The following is a 15,337-nucleotide window of genomic DNA, read 5'->3' as shown; positions in this document are numbered from 1 at the left end:
ATTAACTTATTTCCAAGTTGATGATTTCTTTTAACCCTTTACAGGGGTGATCCTTTATCTCAACTCGCTGCAGATCGGGAAGCGAAAGCCCTGGCGAGAAGGAAGAAGCGGATGGCGGGAACAACTTCTGTTGCAGGGGCGAATTCTCCTGTGGGGGCGACTCCTTCTGTTGAGGCGGCTTCCCCCCCAATTGCTTCCGTTTCGCAGGGCCCCGCTTCTGTTTCTGAGGAGCTTCCCTTAAATAGGAAGCGGAAGAGTAATGTGGATGTGGAGTCTTCTCGCCCTAGGAAGAAGAATACCTCCGTATCCTTGACTGTCGGTGGTACATCTACGTCCACTCCATCCAAAGCCAAGGGCGGTCCCCCATTCCATGAGGTATCATAATTTATTCGCTCTTCTTGCGTTATTTATTTTCTCTTGTCAGTTTTCGCTGTTCTCCTGACCCTTCTCCTTGTGTATCCATAGCCGATTCCTGATATCAGCGGATGGTGGACCAGAACCTTTGGTAAAGCCGTGAGCTTTTCCTGTAGGGACATTGTTTCTTCCATATGCAATGTCCTTGGGCGACTTCCCTCCGCTTCTCGTGTGCGCGAACAGGTGCCGCTTCCGACTACTATGGAGGGGATCGAGAAGCGAGCTATAGAGGTATATTGCTTTCCACTTATGTTTTATCCTTCAAACGCATGTCTCTATTCGCTCTTTTTATTTGCGTATCGTCTTATATGCAGATTATCAATTTCGCGAAGGGTGCTCTCTACAGGGATGCTGAACGAGCAAGAGAGTTGGAAAGCCTTGGTACTGAATTGGCAACTCAGAAGTCGCTTGTTGATGATGTCCAAGGCAAAGTAAAGGTCCTTGAAGGTGCTTGTCAGAAGGCTATGAGCGAGAAGGAGGAAGCTCTCAAATCCCTCCAGGCTAAGTCCGATGAGCTTCTGAAAGTCATTGATGATCTGAATTCGTCCAAGGAAGCCTTGGAGATGCAAAAAAGGAGGGCCGAGGAGATCACAGCTGAAGATGGTGCTCGCATCTATTGGTATGGAGAGCGGATTCATGCGGCTTATGAGCATGGACATCCAGATCATGTACTTAATCGCCCCAAGGTTCCCATTCCTGAAAAGGATTTAGCTGAGAAATGGGACAAGTTGGAGGCCGAGGATGCTGATATGGATGAGGTACTTCTCCTGGATTGGCAGAGTTTTCATGATTCTCCAATTAGCTGTGAGATCCCAAATCAGAACGTAGAAGGAGGGGCACCACAAGATGTTTCTCACGTTGAACAAGATGTTTCTCGCTCTGATGCGGTTACTGATTTGATTGTTGGGGATTCGCTTGAAGCAGATCATCCCACAGGAGAAGATGAAGGAGCCGCTGAAGGCGAAGGGGGCAATAGAGGCGAAGGAGAAGAAACTGTAATATAATTTTATTTATATCCGAACTGTTGTATGTAACAAACTGCCCGTATATATATCAACCGAGCGACCTTGCCGCCGCTTTTCATATATGTGCAATTGTTGTTTTATCCTTAGTCGCTTTAATGCCGGTTATTTTCGTATGTGACCCTTGCCTCTTGCCGACTTCATACTTGTAATTTTTCGTAGTTAGTTTTGTTTTCATTAGGGTGGCCAGACCCTTTTCGCGATTTTTTGAGTACTCGTTTATTCGCTTAATTTTATGCCTTATAATTTTTCTTTCACAACTAATCATAAGGTTAATCATAAGGTTTTGCGAATGATGCGTAATCATGCATCCGCCTTTCTTTAATAGGCAACACATTTATGTGTGTTTAAGATTAAACATAAGGTTTTGCGAATGATGCAACAATTGAATATCTTTATTAATAAAGAAAAAAGACTTCTTGTTACATGGGTATACAAACTGTGCGGGATCAAAGCCTCATTAAAACCTTTTATCAGAAAACCCAGTGGGAAAAACTCATAAAAGGAAAAAGAGTACTCGTCATTTCCCTGAACTACTCGGCCTGTTTATATAGGCGTAGATTCTCTAGATTCCAGGTGCGCGGGAGCTTTTTTCCGCTCATTTCTTCTATTTCAAAAGTCGATGGTCCCAGCTTCTTGGATACCCTGTAAGGCCCGAGCCAGTTGACGCCTAATTTGCCTTTGCCTTCTCTGGATTGTATTTTATCCGCTTTTTTCAAGACCAAGTCGCTCTCGTTGATTATCACCTTTCGCACCCTTCTGTCATGATACTTCTTGATTCTATTGCGGTACACTGCCATTTGCATGTAAGCTTTTTCTCTTCGTTCTTCTACAGAATCCAATGCATCTCTAATGTTGATAGGATTTTGGGTGTCACAATAATAAATTATCCGATCTGTAGGCGACTTGATTTCAACAGGCAGGACTGCTTCGGCTCCATAAACCAGCGAGAAAGGTGTTTCGCCTGTTGCTGCCTTTACAGAAGTTCTGTATGCCCATAGCATATGAGGTATCTCATCCGCCCAACATGTTTTTTTATCGCCTAGCCGCTTCTTGATTCCCTGAATCATGGCCCTGTTGGTAACCTCTGTCATACCATTCGATTGGGGATGATTTACAGAAGAAAAATGATTTTTGATCCCCATGCTTTCGCAATATGCTTTGAATTTTACACAGTTGAACTAGGTGCCATTATCAGTTATAAGCGTTTGTGGGATTCCAAACCGCATGATAATGTTCTCTCGTAAGAACTCGATCATTCGCTCAGGTGTTTGAGCGGTTACTGCCTCCGCTTCTACCCATTTGCTGAAGTGGTCGACTGCGACTATCAAGTACTTCCTTTTCTTTGTCGTTTCTGGGAACGGGCCCACTATATCGATCCCCCATGTCGCGAATGGCCACGCCGTCATTATAGTGACTTGTTCGGCTCCGGGAACATGCTTTTCATTCGCATGGATTTGACAGCTGTGACATTCCGCTACCATCTTCTGGGAATCCTCCACCACCTTTGGCCAATAATATCCCATCAACTTGACTTTTCTTGCCAACGCCGCGGATGCTTCATGTGCGCCACAAATTCCTTCATGGAGTTCTCGCAGTACATAGTCTGCTTCATTGCGGCTAATACATTTCAACCATGGACATGTATATGATTTCCGGTATAAAGTTCCATCTCGAATTGAGTATCTCGTTGACTGCCCAATTAGTTTTCTGGCTAAGCTTTTATCAACCGGCAAATCTCCATGTTCCAGATATTGGCGGATGGGCATCCGCCAATCTTCATCATCTTCCAGCTCTTCGATGACCATAATCGGATCGACTTTGAATGCTGGTGCTGACCTTATTTCCAAATTGCATGCTTTTTGACTCCATGGTTCTCTACTCGCCGCTGCTTTTGCCAACTCGTCAGCCTTTGTGTTCTGGCCTCTCGGAACATGCACCATTTCCCAGACGACTCCCTTGTTTGTTAACTCCTGCGTCAGTCTGCCGACCACCTGATGGTACTTGACCAGATCCTCCTGTTTCACCAGATAATTTTTTGTGATCTGATTTATCATGAGTTTAGAATCGCTGTAGATGACCACTCTTTCTGGCGTAAGTTCATTAAGCAACTTCAATCCGCATATCATTGCTTCATACTCCGCGGCATTATTGGTAGTTTCGAATGTTAACTTTGCCGCATAGTACAGGCGAATAACATCCGGTCCCTTAATGACGACTCCCAGTCCAGCTCCATTTGTGGACAATGCCCCATCTGTGAACATACTCCATTCTTCTTTTTGTGCTTTTGGACATTCGTCTTCATCCCACGTGAACTCATTCACGAAATCGGCAAGTACTTGACTTTTTAGAGCTGGTCTTCCTTCGTAGCGAATATCGAACTCTCCCAACCGAATTGACCACTCCATTAATCGGCCGGATGCGTCAGGTTTCTGTAGTACCTTTCGCATTGGAATTCCAGTTCTCACAATGATAGTATGCGCCTGAAAGTATGGCTTTAACCTAGCCGCCGTGGTTATCACCGCGAGGGCCATTTTGTCTAACCTTGAATACCGAAGTTCTGCGTCTTTCAAGACTTTGCTCACATAGTACACTGGATATTGTTGCCCCTCTTCTTCCCGCACCATCACCGTGCATATCGCCATACTGGTGACGGATACGTAAAGAAATAAATCTTCTCCATCCTCTGGCCTGCTCATTAAGGGCGGATAGCATAGTAATCGCTTTATCCCCTCAAATGCTTCTTGACAATCCGGCGTCCATTCAAAGGACTTAGATTTTTTGATGGCATTGTAGAAAGGTAGACATCTCCTAGCTGAGCATGATATGAATCGCCCTAATGCCACCAACCGCCCGTTCAGTCTCTGTACTTCTCTTATGTTCCTCGGTGTCTTCATCTCCATCACTGCTTTAACCTTCTCAAGATTCGCCTCAACTCCTTTGCCGCTAACAATGAAACCCAGGAACTTTCCTGCTCTTGCTCCAAACGTGCATTTCTCTGGGTTCAATTTGAGGCCATATTTGATCAGTACTTCCAAGATTTCTTTAATATCCTGCTGGTGGTCTTGCATCTTCTTGCTTTTAATGATCATGTCATCTACATAAATCGAGAAGTTCTCGCCTGATTTGTCTGAAAATATCTTGTTCATCATCCGTTGATATGTTGCTCCCGCATTTTTCAGTCCAAAGGGCATCACCTTGAAGCAATAAGTCGCCTGATGAGTTATGAACGACGTCTTGATCTCATCTGCCTTCTCCATTGGTATCTGGTGGTAACTGGATTTCACGTCGGTGAACGATAAAGCTTCAAATCCCGCAGTCCCATCTACCAATATATCAATGTTACGTAGCGGATACATATCCTTCGGATAAGCTTTATTCAGATCTTGTAAGTCGACGCACATTCTGTACGTTCCATTTGGCTTTTTGACTAGCACCACATTGGCTAGCCACTCCGGATAGGTGACTTCTCGAATTGCATCTGATTCTAGCAAATCCGCCACTGCTTTTTCAATCGCCTTCTGCCGTTCTGGAGCATGTCCTCTCTTTTTCTGTCGCACTGGGGTTGCACCTTTGTCCACATTCAAACGATGGGTTGCTATATCTGGACTTATCCCCTTCAGCACTTCATTCGGAGCGGCGAATGCCGACTCGTATTGGATCAACACCTCGGTAATGGCTTTCTTCGTTTCCTCTGGAAGTCCTGTCGCTATCTGTACGTTCTTATCATTTGAGATGGCGAATAGTTCTTTTTCTCCTAACGCTTCAGCCGGCAACTTCTCATCAACTTTATCCTCCCCATCTGGCTTCGGTTCAAGTGACAATGTATAAGCTTGTTGAGATATAAGTTGATCCCCTTCAACAATGACTCGCCCTTGGTGTGTTGGCAAATGCAATGTCAAATGCTTCATTGAGATGAGCGACTCCGTTTCCGACAGGAACGGACGCCCCCGAATTATGTTGTAGGCCAATGGGAGATCAACAATTGCGAATTCTAGATCACCTCGCCATTTTAGATTCTTGTCGCCCATTTCTGTCTCCAACACCACCTGTCCACTTGTTTGAGATGATTGACCTCCAAAACCAGTTACATCCATGAACGTATGTTTCACTCGCTCGTCGTTAATTCCCAACTTGTTGAATGCAATTCGAGTAATGACATTGCAAGAACTGCCTGTATCAATAAGGACCCGCTTAACGTCCCATCCTTCAATGGCCATCGTAATCACCAAAGCATCCGCATGCGGCTCAGTGATTCGCGCAAATGAGTAATTGAGGGTAAGTTCCATGAAGGGAATCCAAACTTTCTTTGCTGCTGGGGCCGACCCAATGTAAAGAGTTTGAACTTTGGTTACCCCAGCAAGGACGAATCCGATATTATAAAGTTCTTGAAGAGCACTCCTCCTTTTGTATGGACATATGATCAGGCATTCCATATGCTAAGAAGCCGAGTAGCGATTGCCTACCGCGAGGGAGATCGTGTTGTCTATATCCCTTATCGCGTTTTTGTACAAGGTACTATTAACTTATTTCCAAGTTGATGATTTCTTTTAACCCTTTGCAGGGGTGATCCTTTATCTCAACTCGCTGCAGATCGGGAAGCGAAAGCCCTGGCGAGAAGGAAGAAGCGGATGGCGGGAACAACTTCTGTTGTAGGGGCGAATTCTCCTGTGGGGGCGACTCCTTCTGTTGACGCGGATTCCCCCCCAATTGCTTCCGTTTCACAGGGCCCCGCTTCTGTTTCTGAGGAGCTTCCCTTAAATAGGAAGCGGAAGAGTAATGTGGATGTGGAGTCTTCTCGCCCTAGGAAGAAGAATACCTCCGTATCCTTGACTGTCGGTGGTACATCTACGTCCACTCCATCCAAAGCCAAGGGTGGTCCCCCATTCCATGAGGTATCATAATTTATTCGCTCTTCTTGCGTTATTTATTTTCTCTTGTCAGTTTTCGCTGTTCTCCTGACCCTTCTCCTTGTGTATCCATAGCCGATTCCTGATATCAGCGGATGGTGGACCAGAACCTTTGGTAAAGCCGTGAGCTTTTCCTGTAGGGACATTGTTTCTTCCATATGCAATGTCCTTGGGCGACTTCCCTCCGCTTCTCGTGTGCGCGAACAGGTGCCGCTTCCGACTGCCATGCAGGGGATCGAGAAGCGAGCTATAGAGGTATATTGCTTTCCACTTATGTTCTATCCTTCAAATGCATGTCTCTATTCGCTCTTTTTATTTGCGTATCGTCTTATATGCAGATTATCAATTTCGCGAAGGGTGCTCTCTACAGGGATGCTGAACGAGCAAGAGAGTTGGAAAGCCTTGGTACTGAATTGGCAACTCAGAAGTCGCTTTTTGATGATGTCCAAGGCAAAGTAAAGGTCCTTGAAGGTGCTTGTCAGAAGGCAATGAGCGAGAAGGAGGAAGCTCTCAAATCCCTCCAGGCTAAGTCCGATGAGCTTCTGAAAGTCATTGATGATCTGAATTCGTCCAAGGAAGCCTTGGAGATGCAAAAAAGGAGGGCCGAGGAGATCACAGCTGAAGATGGTGCTCGCATCTATTGGTATGGAGAGCGGATTCATGCGGCTTATGAGCATGGACATCCAGATCATGTACTTAATCGCCCCAAGGTTCCCATTCCTGAAAAGGATTTAGCTGAGAAATGGGACAAGTTGGAGGCCGAGGATGCTGATATGGATGAGGTACTTCTCCTGGATTGGCAGAGTTTTCATGATTCTCCAATTAGCTGTGAGATCCCAAATCAGAACGTAGAAGGAGGGGCACCATAAGATGTTTCTCACGTTGAACAAGATGTTTCTCGCTCTGATGCGGTTACTGATTTGATTGTTGGGGATTCGCTTGAAGCAGATCATCCCACAGGAGAAGATGAAGGAGCCGCTGAAGGCAAAGAGGGCAATAGAGGCGAAGGAGAAGAAACTGTAGTATAATTTTATTTATATCCGAACTGTTGTATATAACAAACTGCCAGTATATATATCAACCGAGCGACCTTGCCGCCGCTTTTCATATATGTGCAATTATTGTTTTATCCTTCGTCGCTTTAATGCCGGTTATTTTCATATGTGACCCTTGCCTCTTGCCGACTTCATACTTGTAATTTTTCGTAGTTAGTTTTGTTTTCATTAGGGTGGCCAGACCCTTTTCGCAATTTTTTGAGTACTCGTTTATTCGCTTAATTTTATGCCTTATAATTTTTCTTTCAAAAATAATCATAAGGTTAATCATAAGGTTTTGCGAATGATGCGTAATCATGCATCCGCCTTTCTTTAATAGGCAACACATTTATGTGTGTTTAAGATTAAACATAAGGTTTTGTGAATGATGCAACAATTGAATATCTTTATTGATAAAGAAAAAAGACTTCTTGTTACATGGGTATACAAAGTGTGCGGGATCAAAGCCTCATTAAAACCTTTTATCAGAAAACCCAGTGGGAAAAACTCATAAAAGGAAAAAGAGTACTCGTCATTTCCCTGAATTACTCGGCCTGTTTATATAGGCGTAGATTCTCTAGATTCCAGGTGCGCGGGAGCTTTTTTCCGCTCATTTCTTCTATTTCAAAAGTCGATGGTCCCAGCTTCTTGGATACCCTGTAAGGCCCGAGCCAGTTGACGCCTAATTTGCCTTTGCCTTCTCTGGATTGTATTTTATCCGCTTTTTTCAAGACCAAGTCGCTCTCATTGATTATCACCTTTCGCACCCTTCTGTCATGATACTTCTTGATTCTATTGCGGTACACTGCCATTTGCATGTAAGCTTTTTCTCTTTGTTCTTCTATAGAATCCAATGCATCTCTAATGTTGATAGGATTTTGGGTGTCACAATAATAAATTATCCGATCTGTAGGCGACTTGATTTCAACAGGCAGGACTGCTTCGGCTCCATAAACCAGCGAGAAAGGTGTTTCGCCTGTTGCTGCCTTTACAGAAGTTCTGTATGCCCATAGCATATGAGGTATCTCATCCGCCCAACATGTTTTTTTATCACCTAGCCGATTCTTGATTCCCTGAATCATGGCCCTGTTGGTAACCTCTGTCATACCATTCGATTGGGGATGATTTACAGAAGAAAAATGATTTTTGATCCACATGCTTTCGCAATATGCTTTGAATTTTACACAGTTGAACTGGGTGCCATTATCAGTTATAAGCGTTTGTGGGATTCCAAACCGCATGATAATGTTCTCTCGTAAGAACTCGATCATTCGCTCAGGTGTTTGAGCGGTTACTGCCTCCGCTTCTACCCATTTGCTGAAGTGGTCGACTGCGACTATCAAGTACTTCCTTTTCTTTGTCGTTTCTGGGAACGGGCCCACTATATCGATCCCCCATGTCGCGAATGGCCACGCCGTCATTATAGTGACCTGTTCGGCTCCGGGAACATGCTTTTCATTCGCATGGATTTGACAGCTGTGACATTCCGCTACCATCTTCTGGGAATCCTCCACCACCTTTGGCCAATAATATCCCATCAACTTGACTTTTCTTGCCAACGCCGCGGATGCTTCATGTGCGCCACAAATTCCTTCATGGAGTTCTCGCAGTACATAGTCTCCTTCATTGCGGCTAATACATTTCAACCATGGACATGTATATGATTTTCGGTATAAAGTTCCATCTCGAATTGAGTATCTCGCTGACTGCCCAATTAGTTTTCTGGCTAAGCTTTTATCAACCGACAAATCTCCATGTTCCAGATATTGGCGGATGGGCATCCGCCAATCTTCATCATCTTCCAGCTCTTCGATGACCATAATCTGATCGACTTTGAATGCTGGTGCTGACCTTATTTCCAAATTGCATGCTTTTTGACTCCATGGTTCTCTACTCGCCGCTGCTTTTGCCAACTCGTCAGCCTTTGTGTTCTGGCCTCTCGGAACATGCACCATTTCCCAGACGACTCCCTTGTTTGTTAACTCCTGCGTCAGTCTGCCGACCACCTGATGGTACTTGACCAGATCCTCCTGTTTCACCAGATAATTTTTTGTGATCTGATTTATCATGAGTTTAGAATCGCTGTAGATGACCACTCTTTCTGGCGTAAGTTCATTAAGCAACTTCAATCCGCATATCATTGCTTCATACTCCGCGGCATTATTGGTAGTTTCGAATGTTAACTTTGCCGCATAGTACAGGCGAATAACATCCGGTCCCTTAATGATGACTCCCAGTCCAGCTCCATCTGTGGATAATGCCCCATCTGTGAACATACTCCATTCTTCTTTTTGTGCTTTTGGACATTCGTCTTCATCCCACGTGAACTCATTCACGAAATCGGCAAGTACTTGACTTTTTAGAGCTGGTCTTCCTTCGTAGCGAATATCGAACTCTCCCAACCGAATTGACCACTCCATTAATCGGGGCGACTTCTCGAATTGCATCTGATTTTAGCAAATCCGCCACTGCTTTTTCAATCCCCTTCTTCCGTTCTGGAGCATGTCCTCTCTTTTTCTGTCGCACTGGGGTTGCACCTTTGTCCACATTCAAACGATGGGTTGCTATATCTGGACTTATCCCCTTCAGCACTTCATTCGGAGCGGCGAATGCCGACTCGCATTGGATCAACACCTCGGTAATGGCTTTCTTCGTTTCCTCTGGAAGTCCTGTCGCTATCCGTACGTTCTTATCATTTGAGATGGCGAATAGTTCTGTTTCTCCTAACGCATCAGCCGGCAACTTCTCATCAACTTTATCCTCTCCATCTGGCTTCGGTTCAAGTGACAATGTATAAGCTTGTTGAGATATAAGTTGATCCCCTTCAACAATGACTCGCCCTTGGTGTGTTGGCAAATGCAATGTCAAATGCTTCATTGAGATGAGCGACTCCGTTTCCGACAGGAACGGACGCCCCAGAATTATGTTGTAGGCCAATGGGAGATCAACAATTGCGAATTCTAGATCACCTCGCCATTTTAGATTCTTGTCGCCCATTTCTGTCTCCAACACCACCTGTCCACTTGTTTGAGATGATTGACCTCCAAAACCAGTTACATCCATGAACGTATGTTCCACTCGCTCGTCGTTAATTCCCAACTTGTTGAATGCAGTTCGAGTAATGACATTGCAAGAACTGCCTGTATCAATAAGGACCCGCTTAACGTCCCATCCTTCAATGGCCATCGTAATCACCAAAGCATCCGCATGCGGCTCCGTGATTCGCGCAAATGAGTAATTGAGGGCATCCCCCCTACGCGTGTTGCTTTTTCGCTGTTCACGGCGAGCCCTTTTTGTTGGAGGCTCATAGATCCCGCCTGCTATCACGTTAATCACCCCTTTTTTCTGCTTTTTTTCTGCTTTTTTTCTGGCCTTGCTTCTACCTCATGCGGGAGCGTTGCTTTCTCATCAATCGTTTCTTTTCTAATGAATTGACTCAGTTTGCCCCTCTCAATCATCTTTTCAATCTCCCTCTTCAATTCATAGCAATCGTTCGTGTCATGGCCGTTCAATCTGTGGAACCTGCAATATTTGTTAGGATATCGCCCCAAATTGGTTCGACCTTTCACCTCAGGAAACTGCACATCCTTTTTCAGAGGGTTTTTCTCAATCCAAAGTAACACCTCATGACGAGTTGTGTTCAATGGTGTTTGATATCCCCCCCCCCCCTTGAAAGGAACGATCGCTTTTTCAAACCAGATTACCCTTAGAATATGCTTGGCCTTGATGGCGGCGATTGTCCGAGGTGGATCTAGCCGCATCTCTTTCTCGCCGGGTTTGAGCTCTATGCTCCCTGTTAACATCGTCCACTTCCATAAATTCTTTTGCTATCTTCATGAGTTCAGCCACTGTGCGTGGTTTATTGCGGATGATTTCCTCCCGCATGCTCCAATCTGTGGTTCCATCCGCCATGATGTTGCGAATGCTCACGATATCTGGGTTCTGTAACCGCACCAGAATATCATTGAATGCGACTACAAATTCCCTTAGGGAATTATAGTTTCTCTGTTTGATCTCCTTCAGCTGCCTATCCGTCACATCCGCTGCTTTACAGCCCACGAACTTTGCACAGAAATCACGACTGTATTGATTCCAGTTGTGAATAGATTCAGTTGGTAGGGACCGAAACCAATCGGATGCTGCTCCTCCCAAAGTGGTCGAGAACAATCGACAAATTATGCTTTCGGTTGCTCCTGCAACATCCATCAACTCTCTATAGTTTCTGACATGCGCCTCAGGGTCAGAATTTGGATCCCCATAATATTTAGGTATCGCCGGTGCTTTTATTCTGTGATCTAGAATAAATTCTCGCAATGATGGGGCAAAAGGCGAATCACTCTGCACCGCTGCTCTTGCCCTAGGTGTGTATCCCATCTGCTCCATCATGCTTCGCAGTTGATCTTCCAATTCAGTATTGGGTTCCTGCCGAACTTCTTCCATCCGTTGCTGATGAATTCTGGGTGACGTCCACCCGCAATACTGTGTCGTCACTTGTTCTCACCGTGGGGCTAACCGCTGTCCAGTTATAGGATCAAAGTTCTAAGTATGCTCCCGCCCAGACATATTCCCTCCAGACGTCATCAACCCTGAATGTCCGTGGTCAAAGGGTTCCGTTTGTCGTAGCGGAAGAATTCCTTGCATTCCTGGCATTGGTTGGGATGACTGCCAGGTCGGATGGATCGTCATAATAGGATCTTGGTGTGAGTAGTGGTCTGGATGGCTATGTGGTGTCATGCGACTACTCTGATTCATCCGATTTGGCTCTCGAGATGACTGTGGAAGCGTAGATATGGCAGGAATAGTTGGTTGTTGTGTGGAGATGACAACAGGTTCTTGAGGGGCAGCCGTTACGGCGGTATTGTGTTCAGCGATTGCAGTTAACAAACTAATCATTCGATCCCCAGCCGCTTGGCTCATATTCGAAGCCAAGACATGTCCTGCCATTTGTACAAAATCGCTATTAGACATCTCCATCTCAGTTTGCACTTGGACCTCCAATAAGGGACTCAACTGCCCTGAAGGATTCGACGAGCTGGGTACCACAGGCTGTGTACTCGCAGGCTGCCGTGGACCTCTTGAGTTCGTACTAGCTGATCTGGTTGTAACTCCGGCCGTTCGTGATGGTTCTGACATGTTCTTAGGGTACCTTTAACCAAATGTTGGTAAAAAAGGTCCACGTTCACCGCACCAATGATAACTTGCTAGATTCGATTTGATGATCTTCGTCGCGGTTACCTGCAAAACAGAACCGGAGACAAGATCTCCGGGAAAACTCTCCGACGATCAAGTCAGTTTTATGGGAAGGTTGGTAAATTGATACTGGTATTGTGGGGAAAAGATGTGAACGTACCTCCTCATTTGCTTCTATGTCCTTTTTATAAGTGTTCCTAGGTAACCACCGGGGGCGGTTACTCTTTCCAGGCCACGTCCCTTACGTGGCTACAAACGTGGTCTCATTTGTTTTGAGTGGGAGGTTTAATGCTCCGTCTCATTTGTAACTCGTTCGACCCTTTTCTTATTTCTGCTCATCTTTCTTCGTTAATATGTCGAACCCTGACCTCGATTTCGCACCGTTCGACGAAAATTACGTTCGCGAGGTGTCTCATGAGGTTGATGAGATGGTTGATGAAGTTTCAACCAGCTCTCCTTGGTCTGATTCCCATCCCGCCGATTTTCTCCATCTGGCGAATACAACTGATGAGGGTCTAGGTTTTGACCCTAAGAAGTTGATTCCACCACCTGTCCCAACTCCCCATTTATTACCAAAAAAGGACAGGTTGGGAAGCCTAGTTTTCCGCGAGACGATTGATGACTTACGGGAGCAGTATCCTTGGCTCTAAGGTCTGGAAACCATCATTCCCGGGGAGAATAGAGGGCCGGGCGACTACCCAAAGGGGTATTTCACCATTTTTGTTGCCCAGATTATCTGCGGTTTCACGTATCCGCTGGTGGATGAGATTGCTTCTATCCTTGGTGGTTATGGAATCGCACCCGGACAACTGCATCCCAACGGATGGGCCGACTTAACCTTGGATAAATTTTTGGCGGATTGTCTGGAGGTTCCCCTCTCGCTCAAGATTTTCTCTAAGCTTCATCATTTCAAGAGTTCGGGGGAGTACTTTACTTTCATCCGACAGAGCGGTTACTACGGCTTTGATGAGAAGTCGAACAAAATCCGCGAGTGGGATAAGTCCTATTTCTTCATTAAGTTCCATGAAGGGAATCCAAACTTTCTTCGCTGCTGGGGCCGACCCAATGTAAAGAGTTTGAACTTTGGTTACCCCAGCAAGGACGAATCCGATATTATAAAGTTCTTGAAGAGCACTCCTCCTTTTGTATGGACATATGATCAGGCATTCCATATGCTAAGAAGCCGAGTAGCGATTGCCTACCGCGAGGGAGATCGTGTTGTCTATATCCCTTATCGCGTTTTTGTACAAGGTACTATTAACATATTTCCAAGTTGATGATTTCTTTTAACCCTTTGCAGGGGTGATCCTTTATCTCAACTCGCTGCAGATCGGGAAGCGAAAGCCCTGGCGAAAAGGAAGAAGCGGATGGCGGGAACAACTTCTGTTGTAGGGGCGAATTCTCCTGTGGGGGCGACTCCTTCTGTTGAGGCGGCTTCCCCCCCAATTGCTTCCGTTTCATAGGGCCCCGCTTCTGTTTCTGAGGAGCTTCCTTTAAATAGGAAGCGGAAGAGTAATGTGGATGTGGAGTCTTCTCGCCCTAGGAAGAAGAATACCTCCGTATCCTTGACTGTCGGTGGTACATCTACGTCCACTCCATCCAAAGCCAAGGGCGGTCCCCCATTTCATGAGGTATCATAATTTATTCGCTCTTCTTGCGTTATTTATTTTCTCTTGTCAGTTTTCGCTGTTCTCCTGACCCTTCTCCTTATGTATCCATAGCCGATTCCTGATATCAGCGGATGGTGGACCAGAACCTTTGGTAAAGCCGTGAGCTTTTCCTATAGGGACATTGTTTCTTCCATATGCAATGTCCTTGGGCGACTTCCCTCCGCTTCTCGTGTGCGAGAACAGGTGCCGCTTCCGACTGCCATGGAGGGGATTGAGAAGCGAGCTATAGAGGTATATTGCTTTCCACTTATGTTCTATCCTTCAAACGCATGTCTCTATTCGCTCTTTTTATTCGCGTATCGTCTTATATGCAGATTATCAATTTCGCGGAGGGTGCTCTTTGTAGGGATGCTAAACGAGCTAGAGAGTTGGAAAGCCTTGGTACTGAATTGGCGACTCAGAAGTCGCTTTTTGATGATGTCCAAGGCAAAGTAAAGGTCCTTGAAGGTGCTTGTCAGAAGGCTATGAGCGAGAAGGAGGAAGCTCTCAAATCCCTCTAGGCTAAGTCCGATGAGCTTCAGAAAGTCATTGATGATCTGAATTCGTCCAAGGAAGCCTTGGAAATGCAAAAGAGGAGGGCCGAGGAGATCACAGCTGAAGATGGTGCTCGCATCTATTAGTATGGAGAGCGGATTCATGCGGCTTATGAGCATGGACATCCAGATCATGTACTTAATCGCCCCAAGGTTCCCATTCCTGAAAAGGATTTAGCTGAGAAATGGGACAAGTTGGAGGCCGGGGATGCTGATATGGATGAGGTACTTCTCCTGGATTGGCAGAGTTTTCATGATTCTCCAATTAGCTGTGAGATCCCAAATCAGAACGTAGAAGGAGGGGCACCACAAGATGTTTCTCACGTTGAACAAGATGTTTCTCGCTCTGATGCGGTTACTGATTTGATTGTTGGGGATTCGCTTGAAGCAGATCATCCCACAGGAGAAGATGAAAGAGCCGCTGAAGGCGAAGGGGGCAATAGAGGCGAAGGAGAAGAAACTGTAATATAATTTTATTTATATCCGAACTGTTGTATGTAACAAACTGCCAGTATATATATCAACCGAGCAACCTTGCCGCCGCTTTTCCTATATGTGCAATTG

This window comes from Euphorbia lathyris, chromosome 8 (assembly GCF_963576675.1).
Source record: "Euphorbia lathyris chromosome 8, ddEupLath1.1, whole genome shotgun sequence".
Taxonomy (NCBI): Eukaryota; Viridiplantae; Streptophyta; class Magnoliopsida; order Malpighiales; family Euphorbiaceae; genus Euphorbia; species Euphorbia lathyris.
Note: the sequence above shows the minus strand (reverse complement) of the source record.